This window comes from Ursus maritimus, unplaced genomic scaffold, assembly GCF_017311325.1.
Source record: "Ursus maritimus isolate PB19 unplaced genomic scaffold, ASM1731132v1 scaffold_4, whole genome shotgun sequence".
Classification (NCBI taxonomy): Eukaryota; Metazoa; Chordata; class Mammalia; order Carnivora; family Ursidae; genus Ursus; species Ursus maritimus.
In genome coordinates, this window is record NW_024426552.1 from 80,762,554 (window position 1) to 80,774,649 (window position 12,096).

The window sequence follows — 12,096 nt, forward strand, 5'->3', positions numbered from 1 at the left end:
TTTTCCCATCTAAAGAACTTCAGTCATTTCTGCTGTGGTTAGAGCCACTTTCCCTGCCCTGGCTTTGGATGGCTGTATTTTGCTGATCTTTCCACATTTTATTATCGATTTGGTTAAACATTACTCCTCTCCCAATAAAATTGTTGTCTTTGAAGACTTTTTCATCTACCTCCAGCTTACAGATCGGAACACATTTAAGTTAGGCACCTCGACAAAGGCTCTTATCTAGTAACAATGATATTTTTTTAGGTTCATGGCAAGGACAAGATTTAAAAGCAGTAGGAGGGCTTCAAGATTCCAATTTGGTACCTAGGATTCGGTTGATCAGTGCACACTCAATGCTTCCTCTCTTGCCACTCCTTGTTTGCATGAGCTCACATCCCTTTATATTGTTTGTATAAATATTTCTTTTCTGAATTATATTGTAAGACCCAAAAAGGGCAAACTGTAGTAGAGAAATAAGAATGAGATACGCAGCCAGATCTAAGTTCAAATTTCACCTCTGTTACTTCTCGCGAGAGCTTGGATAAGTTACGAACCATAATAAGACTCGATTTTTTGAAAGCAATACCTACTTCTTGGAGTTGCTGTAAGGAAAAAATTAAGTATGTATAGTCCCTGAAATTCAGTGGGCACTCCGTATGTTAGTCTTCGTCCCTTTGTTCTTTATTAGCAACCCCGAATCCAGCATGGTACTCTGTCCTTGATAAAGACCCATGTGAGGCATTCACATTTAGCATACTGGGGTTTATTTGACACCAAGTAGCAGACACACAACTTGAACTAATTTAGGCAAGAGGTGAATTTACCGTTTCACCTAGCCAATCAGCAGGAAACGCTGTAAAGGCAGCTAGGTCTCAGAGATGCCTAGAAACAGGGACTCTCTGGGTGGTCACCAGGACAATCATCTTCTCTATTCCTCTTCCCAATCCACAGTCTTATGTTCTCAGACCAACTTCTGTTTGGCTTGAAACATGGCCACCTAGTGCACTTAGGCTCCCATGTCCCAACTTTGGCACGAAGAGAAAGTCATACCTCTGTGATCTGTAATTAGAAAATCATGGGGGTACGATTCAGATCTGCCTAGATGGGTCATGTACCCATTCCCAAACCCATCAACTGAAGCTGGCAGTTGGGAGAAGGAATTGTAATTGCCACTCTCTATCAAACTCATGTGGTTGAAAGAGTGGTAGTGTTAGTTCCCCCAAGGAAGAGAAGTTGTTTTCTAGAATAAAAGAGTGGCAGATAGCAGAACAATAAATACTTACTTCACCAGAAATCCCAAAGGACCCCTCTTCACCTATACCTTTCCTGCCACAGAGGTGATATACGTATCTTCATAGCCAGATGACCTTGCCAAAAGATTTAGAAGAGGGTATTTTTAATGCTTTCTCTTGATTGGGCATTGATAATGACAATAATGGTGATGGTGATGATAAGAGCAAGCAGATTCTTGACATCTATACAATGCACTAAAAATCTGCCAGTTTCCAGATCATTCTAGAGCTACCGTAGGTGGTCTACAGCCCTTGTGGTATAACTAGAGCAATCATATTTTTCCAGTAAAAACACTGGGACACAAATTTGTGGTTCTCTGAGCCTTTCAAATTTACTGCAATGAACATGGATTATTTCTATGATTAAGCTAGCGCTATTAGAAATAAATGGGACATGTGGTCTTATGCGTGAACTCTCCAAGCTCTTTCCCACCTCCAGGGCTTTCCACATGCTTCTTTCCATGGGCCCAGATCCTCCTTTTTCATGGATGTTTGCTTCATGTTCCTTGGATTTCAGCTGAAATGTCATCTCACAGAGGAGCCATGACCAGAGGCAGGTTTTGTAGGGCCTGGAGCTTATATACTTTGGGGGTTCTCTTTAAGAAAAAGAATACAAAACCACAAACATAAATCTATACTCAAAAGTGAATATTTATTTAGAATAAAAAAAGACATCACGATAGTAATGAATTTAAAAATGTAACTAGTATCATAAACACAGCTTTAATAGTTTTTCTCTGCATTCTCTGAACATATCTTTTTTTTTTCATTGCGATATAATTGGAGGCTCAGTTGATTAAGCATCTGACTCTTGATCTCAGCTCAAGGTCTTGATCTCAGGGTCGTGAGCTTGAGTCCCACATTGGGGCCTACTTAAAATAAATAAATAAATAAATAAATAAATAAATAAATAAATAAATAACAAATAAAATAAATAATTGATGTGGCTATCTATCTTTTGATTGTCTTTTCATGTAACAATGATATTGTAATATTTCCCAAGGTGAGAACTAGAAAGATAATTTAGCTTTCCTCTGGCATAATAATAAAAAATTGTTTTTTTAAAAATGTTTTTTATTATATTATGTTAGTCACCATACAGTACATCCTTGGTTTTTGATGTAGAGTTCGATGATTCATTAGTTGCGTATAACACCCAGTGCATCATGCAATACATGCCTCCATAGTCTCTCATGCTTCATTCCCCCTTCTGATTACCACCCTTTCTTTATCCCTTTCTTCCCCTACCGATCTTCCTAGTTCTTATGTTCCATAAATGAGAGAAACCATATGATAATTGTCTTTCTCTGCTTGACTTATTTCACTTAGCATTATCTCCTCTAGTCCCGTCCATGTTGTTCCAAATGTTGGGTATCATTCTTTTTGATGGCTGAGTAATATTCCATTGTGTATATGGACCACATCTTCTTAATCCAGTCATCTGTTGAAGGGCATCTTGGCTCCTTTCATGATTTAGCTATTGTGGACAATGCTGCTATGAACAAAAAATTGTTTTTTAATTATTGACAATTTAGAAAAGTTTATTTCAGCTTCACAACTGTTTTTTTTTATTACTACTGCTATGCAAATGTTTAGTAGTATTATTTTCACACAGAGCAAAAGCTCTGTCTTCCTCCCTGCATGTCAGATCTGGTTTCTCTCCCATTACCTGTCTACTTCTGGTGCTGGGCAATGGAGAATGCAGTCATATCAGGGGACACCTTCTAGGCATGTACCCTGTGTCATTCTGCTATATGAGCTGGTAAAAGTCTGGGAGGAGTGTTCTTGGAAACCTTGCCTACATTGGTATGCTAGCAGTAACTTAATTATACTTTGTAATATGTCTCACCAAACCCAAATGAAATGTACTTCCATCTCAATTTTCCCCTAACTAGATCCCCAAATGCCCGTGGCCCTCCAACTCCACACAACATAAGGGGAAATACAACATGAGATCAGATTAGATTAGAGAGAGATGAATGATCTTAACTGACTGCAATGAAAATATCTTGCAGTTGCAAACTTTACAAGAATATATAGCCATATGAATACACTGTAGGGCTCTCCCTATCTCCAGAGCCTTGGAAGGAGCTCATGCAAATGAGAGACTTTCAAGCTCAAACTTCATTAGCTTCAAGGTAAATCCACTTTCATACACAATCCAAAAGGCAGGTTCCTGTGCCTCATAATCTACTGTTCTTTTCCCTTTTAGCTCCTAGCATGTTTTAAAATCAACTCCTAATCAGTATGCCTGCGTGTTAATATCTGTCTCTCACACTAGAATTGTGTGCTCCATAAGAGTGGGACTACATGTGCTTTCACCCACTGGATACCGAGGCCCATCCTCATGCTAGCACATGCTCAGCACTCCGTAAGCCTTACTTAACACAACTAAAAGAATAATGAGTAGACTCAAGGGACAACAGGATTGAATACTGACATTGGTTCCATCACTACCCTTCCTCCGCAGCTGCCCAGGGCCCAGGCTCTAATTAAGTCACCTCTTCCTGACCCACCTTCTCCAGGCTGCACCTGGTTCCAATCCCACAACAATCTGAGACCCGTGATTAAAATCTGTTTGTCTTTTCCAATTTCTTTTTCCCTAAGGTCAAGTTGTCTTCTGTGGGACCAAAAAACCGATCTGATAAATTAGTCTGTGTTAATAATAATAATATTTTATGATTTACAAGGCACATTCCCATGGATGATGCTAATATGGTAATGAAAAAAGGCAAGTGAAAGATACACACTTTGCACGGGTTTTCTAAAGATGCCACATCTAGCTCACCCTGCCCCCCACCACAAATACACACAAATAGACGTAAACTGAACAATGGCAAGAATCTCAAGGTGGTTTGGAAGGAGGGAAAGATTTATGGGAGAAAAATATTGAGAGGGCAGGATCTTGTAGGTCTTCCTGGAAGCCACACTTTGTGGAAAGCCATCAACTTCTTCTCGTCTTGGACCCTGCTTCAATCTCCTGATTTGGAGACAGTTTATATTTGTTCTCCTTGGTGCGGAATTCAGGATTTTGTGACATTATATCAGGGATGCACAATCTGGAGAAAGATGGAGATAACTTAATTTTTAAAATTTACTTCCACACTGTCTCACTTCATTTTCATTGGCCTTACAGGGCCAGTAAACTGAATGAGTTACGAATGTTTGCTGGAACTGTGTAAGAGAGGCACCAGACCCGCGTAAGTCCACCCTACAGAGTGAGTGGGAGGGAATGCCAGAATGAAGGTCTAGACCCTGAGCAGGCTGTTCCTTCCCTGAATCATGTTGCCTTTATATTTATAGCTCTTCTCACATATTCGAGGGCTGACTTGTAGCAGAACATTATAGACTCACATATCCAATTCCATAAGCATTTGTCAGTGGGTACTATGAAGTAGTCTCTGTCTTAGGCACAGGGAATTCTGAGATGAATAGGACAGAGTCCTGCCATCATGTTTCTTGCAATCTTGTCAAAGACACATGTAAATAAATGGATTAAAAAATGGTGCCCCGTAAGTACAATAGAATATTGAAACAGAGGTGCTCTGGGAGAGAGACTAATGAACTTAGGCAGGGATGGGGGAGTGCGGAAAGCCTCTAATGAGGAACTGACATATGACCTTTATATCTGATGGGGTTGCCAAGCACACTGGATGAGTCTCGTTCCCCCACATTTCGCAATAAGGTGATCCACACGGCAGTGGATCTTCACTAATGATACGAGCCAGCATGCAACGAGAAACCTCTATTTCAGACACTGTTGGGCTTTGACATTTATAAGCTCATTAAATCCTCACAACTTTTTGAGGATTAGTACTCCTCATTTTATAGGTGAAGAACTCGAAGCTTAGGGAGTGAAACTTGCCCAGGGTCTTACAGCTGCTATGAGGCAAAAGCAGGGTTCTAACTCAGGTGGCTCTCACTCTGGGGCCCACGCTCTTGACCAAACAGCATACTAGTGAAGAGAGGCCTTGGCTACTGTGCTTGACCCGTTAGACTTTTCACAGTGTTTCCCCTATTTCAACTCTTTGGAAGCTCCTCGGCACCCTGAGGACGAACCCCTGCAAGGATGGTATTTTTTCCATGCCAAGACAGCGAAAATGTCACACACTCAGTAAGAGATAGAGCTGGGCCAGTAGTCAGCCTGTTGGACTTCCAGTTAATGCCCTACTCACTACGGAATGAATGGAGTCTGCCACGTGCGTAGAAGTTATTGCTACTTTCCCCACGCACCGCCCCTCCCTTCCCCTATCCCATCCTCCTACCACCAAGTTTCCTATGCTTGATTGTAAAAAATCCAAAGAAAATTTCTCTATATAGCTGGGTAGGAATGGAGGACAGATCTTTTCTTTCCTGTGCTTGGAGGATGGGAAGAACCTACCTTCTACTCTTTCTCATAAATGATCCACATGAAAGGAAGAATGTAGCCTATGATGTTATCCTCTAACCTGTCACTGCAGAAAAATAGGTGCTGTTAAGTTTTAAAGGAGTAATCAAAGGTGTGTCCCACGTGGGTGACCCATCATGTTTACGTCTGGGTGGAACTGATAATGGTGTAAATATTACAGGAGCCCAATCCACTTCAGGCTATTATCAATGCATTTGGAGGATCTGTGGTTAAAAAAAGGGCTCTAAGTTACCTTACCACGTGGGTTGAAAGAGTCACAATACTCCTTAGCTAACAAGGTGAACCTTGCTGGTCTTTGTGAAGTTAGCTGCCTCCCAAGGTCCAAGGCCTCTCTGTTATTATTCCACTGAGGAATTCCAAATCAAACCTTTACAAGGAACAAACAAAACTTTATTTTATGCGATTTGGCTTTCAATGATTAAATCTTATTATTTTAACAAAGATTACTGTATTCTTTCCTTGAGAATTTGATAGATATTGCTTAATGAGTTTTGCCCCTAGGAATATATGAGCAGAACACATATATGGAAGGCCCAAACTTAATTTGCCTTTCATGTTCATCTGAGGTTGGGATAGGAGCATTTAAGATAGCAAAAATATATGGGAAAATTTGAAAGGAACTGCACCTTCTCAGAAGGGCAAATTAAAGCACAAATAAATTCAAGGTATCTAATATATTGCAAGTGCTCACGGAGATATGAAAAGGTAGGTATTGTACTAACGTATGAGAAAAGCTATCAGATGGTGAATTGTTATACATATGTCAGTAATTTGATAGCTCCCTCCCATCCTCACTTGCGATGTCCCCCCGCCCCCCCCCCAAAAGAAAGTGTTCTATCCCCCGGACTCCTTTTCTTCCACCTGGACTGAGGGCCTGGGAATGGCACATCTGGTAACTCCACGCCTGGCACTGTTGTACTTAATAAGAGCAGATACTCGGTAAATATTCGTGGCATTAATGATCAAATGAATAAGCAAACTTCTGGATCTTAGTTCTTATGTGAAACCCTGTTATTGACAGATTGGAGAATACTTTTTGATAAAGTACATCATTGCTCAGAGACATGTTGCTGTAACATTTGTTCAACTTTGTTTCATCCAGCATGTACTAGATTCTGACTACAGAATCATACTGAGGAACCCCGAAATAATATCATATTTGAGGAAGTCCTGCTTTAAAAGTTAAATAAACATACGAGATGTCAGAAGGCATAATTAATGTTGGATGAGTGCTATACTCTCTATGCTACCGATATGTAAAGGAGAAGGATTCGTGCAGAATGGTCTGCAAAATCTTCTCGAAGCAAAGCGGATGCTTGAAGGATAGATTATATCTGGCTCGGCGGGAGGGNAAGAGGACCATAGTTTTCATCTTTTTTCCTCCTAGCACCGGACAGGACACACTCCCGTTAATAGCAGTGTCTTACTGTGCAATGGGGGTTTGAGTTTGGGGAAAGGAGTTTTGAGTAGGCTAAAGAAATGCCCTTCACCCCATTTTCCATTGAGATTCTGAACCCTCATCTTACATGGTGCGCCTTGAAAAATATTGGGGCTTCAAAGGTGAGTGAATGGTCAAAATTTCCAGGGACTCCATAACTGACAATTTACTTTTATTCTTTTAGACTCTTTTGGGATTACTTAGCCTGATTGAGGAGCACCTGTGGAAGCTGTGAATTCTTGGGGATTCACTTCTTTGGGGATTTTATTTGTGGCAATGGGAGAGGAATAGAAATCTCTTTGTCTACCACTTGGTGCAAAATGTATTACCGGTCTTGTCTGCTTCTATCTACAGAATCAGAGAATTTTGGAACCAGAAGACATCTCTGAGACTCTGCATTGATTCAGCTCTCATTCCATAGATGAAAACACTGCGGCCACAGAGAGCAAGTTATTTCCTCAAGGCCACTGAGTTAGGACCGGGACTCAGGACTCCCACCTTCCAGGTTGAAGTCCCTTCCTCATTTCCATCAGGGAGGAACTCGCCCCAAATCTGGCATCATTCTGCGCCAGGAGGCAGAGCTTTACCCATCTACCCGGGCAGCACGGGCTGAAGAGTGATGTGCACAGTCTCTGAACTTTGCTGCTTTCACAGGTTACCACAGGTGCAGGCGATTTCCATTTGCATGATAAACAAAGTTGTCCATCTTTTTTTTTCCTTTCATATTTTACCTAAGGCTTGCTGACTTCCAGAAGGGGCATACTTTCCTTGGGGCTGTTGGGTATATCTAATGCCCCTGGCTCAGTTCCTTTTGAACTCTGGTTTCTTTGTTTGTTTTTTAAAGTGAAGTGAAGAAGTTGACTTTTTTTTTCTTTTTGTTTGAGTATGGTTGACACACGATGTTATGTTAGTTTTGGGTACATGCTTAGTGATTTGACAATTTATACATTGTGCTATGTTCACAAGTATAGCTACCATCTGCCCGTTATGGTATCATTGACTGTATTCCTTATGCTCTGGTTTTTATTCTGGTGACTTACTCACTCCATAACTGGAGGCCTGTATCTCCCACTCCCCTTCACCCATTTTGCTCACCCCCCAGCCCCCTCCTCTCTGTCAACCATCAGTTTGTTCTCTGTATTTATGATTCTAATTCTGCTTTTTGTTTGTTCTTTTTTTAGATTACATTTATGAGTGAAATCATATGGTATTTGCCTTTTTTTGTCTGACTTATTTCACTTAGCATAATCCCTTCCAGGTCCATCCATGTTGTCACAAATGGCATGATCTCATCCTTTTTATGGTTACCTAATATTCCCTTGTGCATACATACCACGTTTTCCTTGTCCATTTAGCTAACAATGAACACTCAGGGCATAGACTATTTCTATTTTTAATTTTTTGAGGAATCTCCGTACCGTTTTCCATAATGGCTACACCAATTTACATTCCCACCAACAGTGCACGAGGATTCCTTTTTCTCCACATCCCTGCCAACACTTGTTTTTGTCTTCTTTATTTTAGCCATTCTGACATGTGTGAGGTGATATCCCATGGTGGCTCTGATTAGCATTTCCCTGATGATTAGTGATGCTGAGCATTTTTTCATGTGTCTGTTGGCCATCTGGATGTCCTCTTTGAAAAAATGTCTATACAGGTCCTCTCCCCATTTTTTTAAAGATTTATTTATTTGAGAGAGAGCGAGCGAGCAAGCATGCACACATAAGTTGGGGGAGGGGCAGAGGGAAAGAGTGTCAAGCAGACTCCCCACTGAGCATGCAGCCCCATGGGGAGCTTGATCTCAGGACCCTGAGATCATAACCTGAAACAAAACCAAGAGTCCAATGCTCAATCGACTGAGTCACCCAGGCACTCCTCTTCTGCCCATTTTTTTAATTGGATTGTTTGTTTTGCAGGGGTTGAGTTGTATGAGTTCTTTATATATTTTGGATACTAACCCCTTATTGGATATATCAGTTGCAAATGTCTTCTCCCATTCAGTAGACTGTCGTTTTGTTTTATTGATTGTTTCCATTGCTGGGCAAAAATTTTTTATTTTGATGTAGTTCCAATAGTTTATTTTTGCTTTTGTTTGCTTTGCCTTAGGAGATGTATCCAGAAAAAATATTGATACGCCTGATGTCAGAGAAATTACTCCCTGTGTTCTCTTCTAGGATTTTCATGGTTTCACGTCTCACGTTTAGGTCTTTAATCCATTTTGAATTTATTTTTGTGTATGGTAAAAGAAAGTGGTCCAATTTCATTCTTTTACGGGCAGCTGTCCAGTTTTCCCAGCACCATTTATTGAAAAGACTCTTTTTCCCATTGTATATTCTTGCCTCCTTTATCACAGAATAATTGACCATATATATGTGGATTTATTTCTCGGGTCTCTATCCTGTTCCATTGATCTACGGGTCTGTTTTTTGTGCCAGGACCACACTGTTTGATTACTACAGCTTTGTAGTATATCTTGAAATCTGGGATTGTTATACCTCCAGCTTTGTTCTTTTTCAGGATCACTTTGGCTATTTGGGGTATTTTGGGGTTCCACACAAATTTTAGCATTATTTGTTCTAGTTTTGCAAAAAATGCTATTGGTATTTTAATAGGGATTCCATTGAATCTGTAGATTGCTTTGGGTAATATAGACATTTTGAGACAATATTAATTCCTCCAATCCATGAGCATAGAGTGTCTTTCCACTTCTTTGTGTCATCTTCAATTTCTTGCATCAGTGTTTTATAGTTTCCAGTACACAGGTTTTTCACCTCTTTGGTTAAGTTTATTCCTAGGTATTTTATTCTTTCTGGTGCAATTGTAAATGTAATTGTAAATGGTGGTGTTTTTTAAATTTCTCTTTCTACGACTTCATTGTTAGTGTATAGAAACACTTTAACTCTGTTTTTGACCCAAAGCTGTATGCTTTCTAAAAAGGGTAACTGCCACCATGGTTTAAACCACCCAATTGCCCAAATTGTTCTTTGAAAATATAAATGTGGTGACACATTTTATGTTCGTGCTCCTACTCTTGAACTCTTGCCTCCTTTTCTGTGATTCATTTACATTTTCAGACTCTAAAGAATGACTTAGTTAATTTTCATGTCTTATTAATTTGCAAATTTTGCTTTCTTGTTATACTAAATTGCCTTTGTATTAATGGCAGAGATTCATGTTGAGAAAAAGATGCTTGCATTTCAAATAGATTTTATTTATATTTTGTCAGATAACTGATATATGTGGAGCTTTTTTTCCTTCTTCCTCGTTTTGTCTAGGCAGTTTCAAAAACTTGTTTCCAATTCTCCAACTTTCTGCTAGGTTGATGGATAGAATAAATTTTCAATAAAAGAGAGAAGTGTTTCTAAGAGTCCAAAGAGAGAGCCTTACAAACGTTTTCCCACTTTTCAATATGAATTATTTCCTTTTGACTTTTTTAAAGCAAGCAGAGCCCAAGCCAAGCTTATTTGGAAGTCAGTCTGAAAATAAGCGAATCTGGATCTCTCTAACAACAGAAAAAGGCCTTTTCTGGGGCACTCAAGCACATCATTCACGGCTGATGTGTGTTATTCTACACTGTGGATACAAACATATATGATAGGTCATATGCTCAAAGACCAAATAATAATTGTGTAGTGAAATATTTTATCCCTACCATGGAAATAGAAATCCCTCTAAGCAGGAATTCTTGGCAACAGAAATTGCAGTTTGCACAGTGACCCAGTTTGAGATATGGGCTTTTATTCTTTTTCTGGTGTGTGTGTGTGTTTTGTTTTAAAAAACCATAAAGAGTTTTTCTGTAATACTGGAAAAGTTCCGTGTCCATGCATGCATTTGTGCGAACGTGCGAGAAAGCCTCCCGTTGAGTCTTCTCCCCTCTTTGGTAGAGGCCGAGTTGGAGCCACTTCCTACAGTCTTCTTGGTAAGGAGGGAAAACACAACTTGAAGCCAGTGTTAGGGAGAAGCTGTCCATGCTCTTTCGCAGCACACGCTTACAACTCACTTTAGAATAAAGTGTAGTGCAAACACCTAATTTTTACAGAACTGCTTGTATTGCGAGTTACTAATTAAAAATCCTCACGCTCTCCCTTCTTTTCCTGTGCAAATCTGCAAGGTTATTTAATTGAAGTCCTATTTTGTGGGTGCAGATGCATGATGTGTTCGAATCATCAAACAGATTTAGTGTGTTTTGATTGTTGTGTGTGCCTCATTGCTATTCCCAGAATGTCGAGCTGAGCTTATGCTCCTCGGGAAGACTTAGACGCCTGAAACAGTAAAAGAGTCCTTTCTTCTCCCGCCCCCTCGCCCCCCATTTTCGTTGAAACTTTGCCAATATCAGATCGAGCTCTGTCTGTTGCTGCATTAGAATGAAGTTATTCCCTCCCACTTGTCGCCCTCCTCCCACCCCCTACCTTTCCCCCCTTGCTCTCCAGCTCCACGATTTTCTCACAAAGTGTGTGTGGGGGGGAGGGGCCTCTGGGGAGTGGGGGAAGGCGCCCTTGCTGTTACGAAGGAACTTTTTTAGGGTGGTTTTTTTTTCTTTCCGCCTTTTTCTCCTCTCCATTTTCTACCCCTTTCTCCCCGCTTCTTAGAGGTGGTTTTTGGATTGGGGGCTGTGAAAGGGAAAGAGAAGGGGCCTGTTTTCCTCTCGAGGTGAAAACAGCCTTGGAACCGGCAGGTGCACGGCCCCGAGCAGCTGCTTGCGACTTGCAAGCTGAAGCGTCGTGCTTCCCCCTCCAAGCCAAGAGCACTTCATATAATCCTCTCATGCAATTCACACTGTAATTGCAGAAACCCCAACTGCTAGGGCTCATCTTATTATTATTACTGCGATTATTATTGTTATTGTTGTTGTTGTTTTTCACTGATAAGGAGATCTTCTGCAAACAGGAACCTGTCATGTTAATTAGGTTTTTGTGTGACATGAACTGCTTCTCCAGAAGCAAGATTTTTTTTTTTTTTTTTTTTTTTTTTTT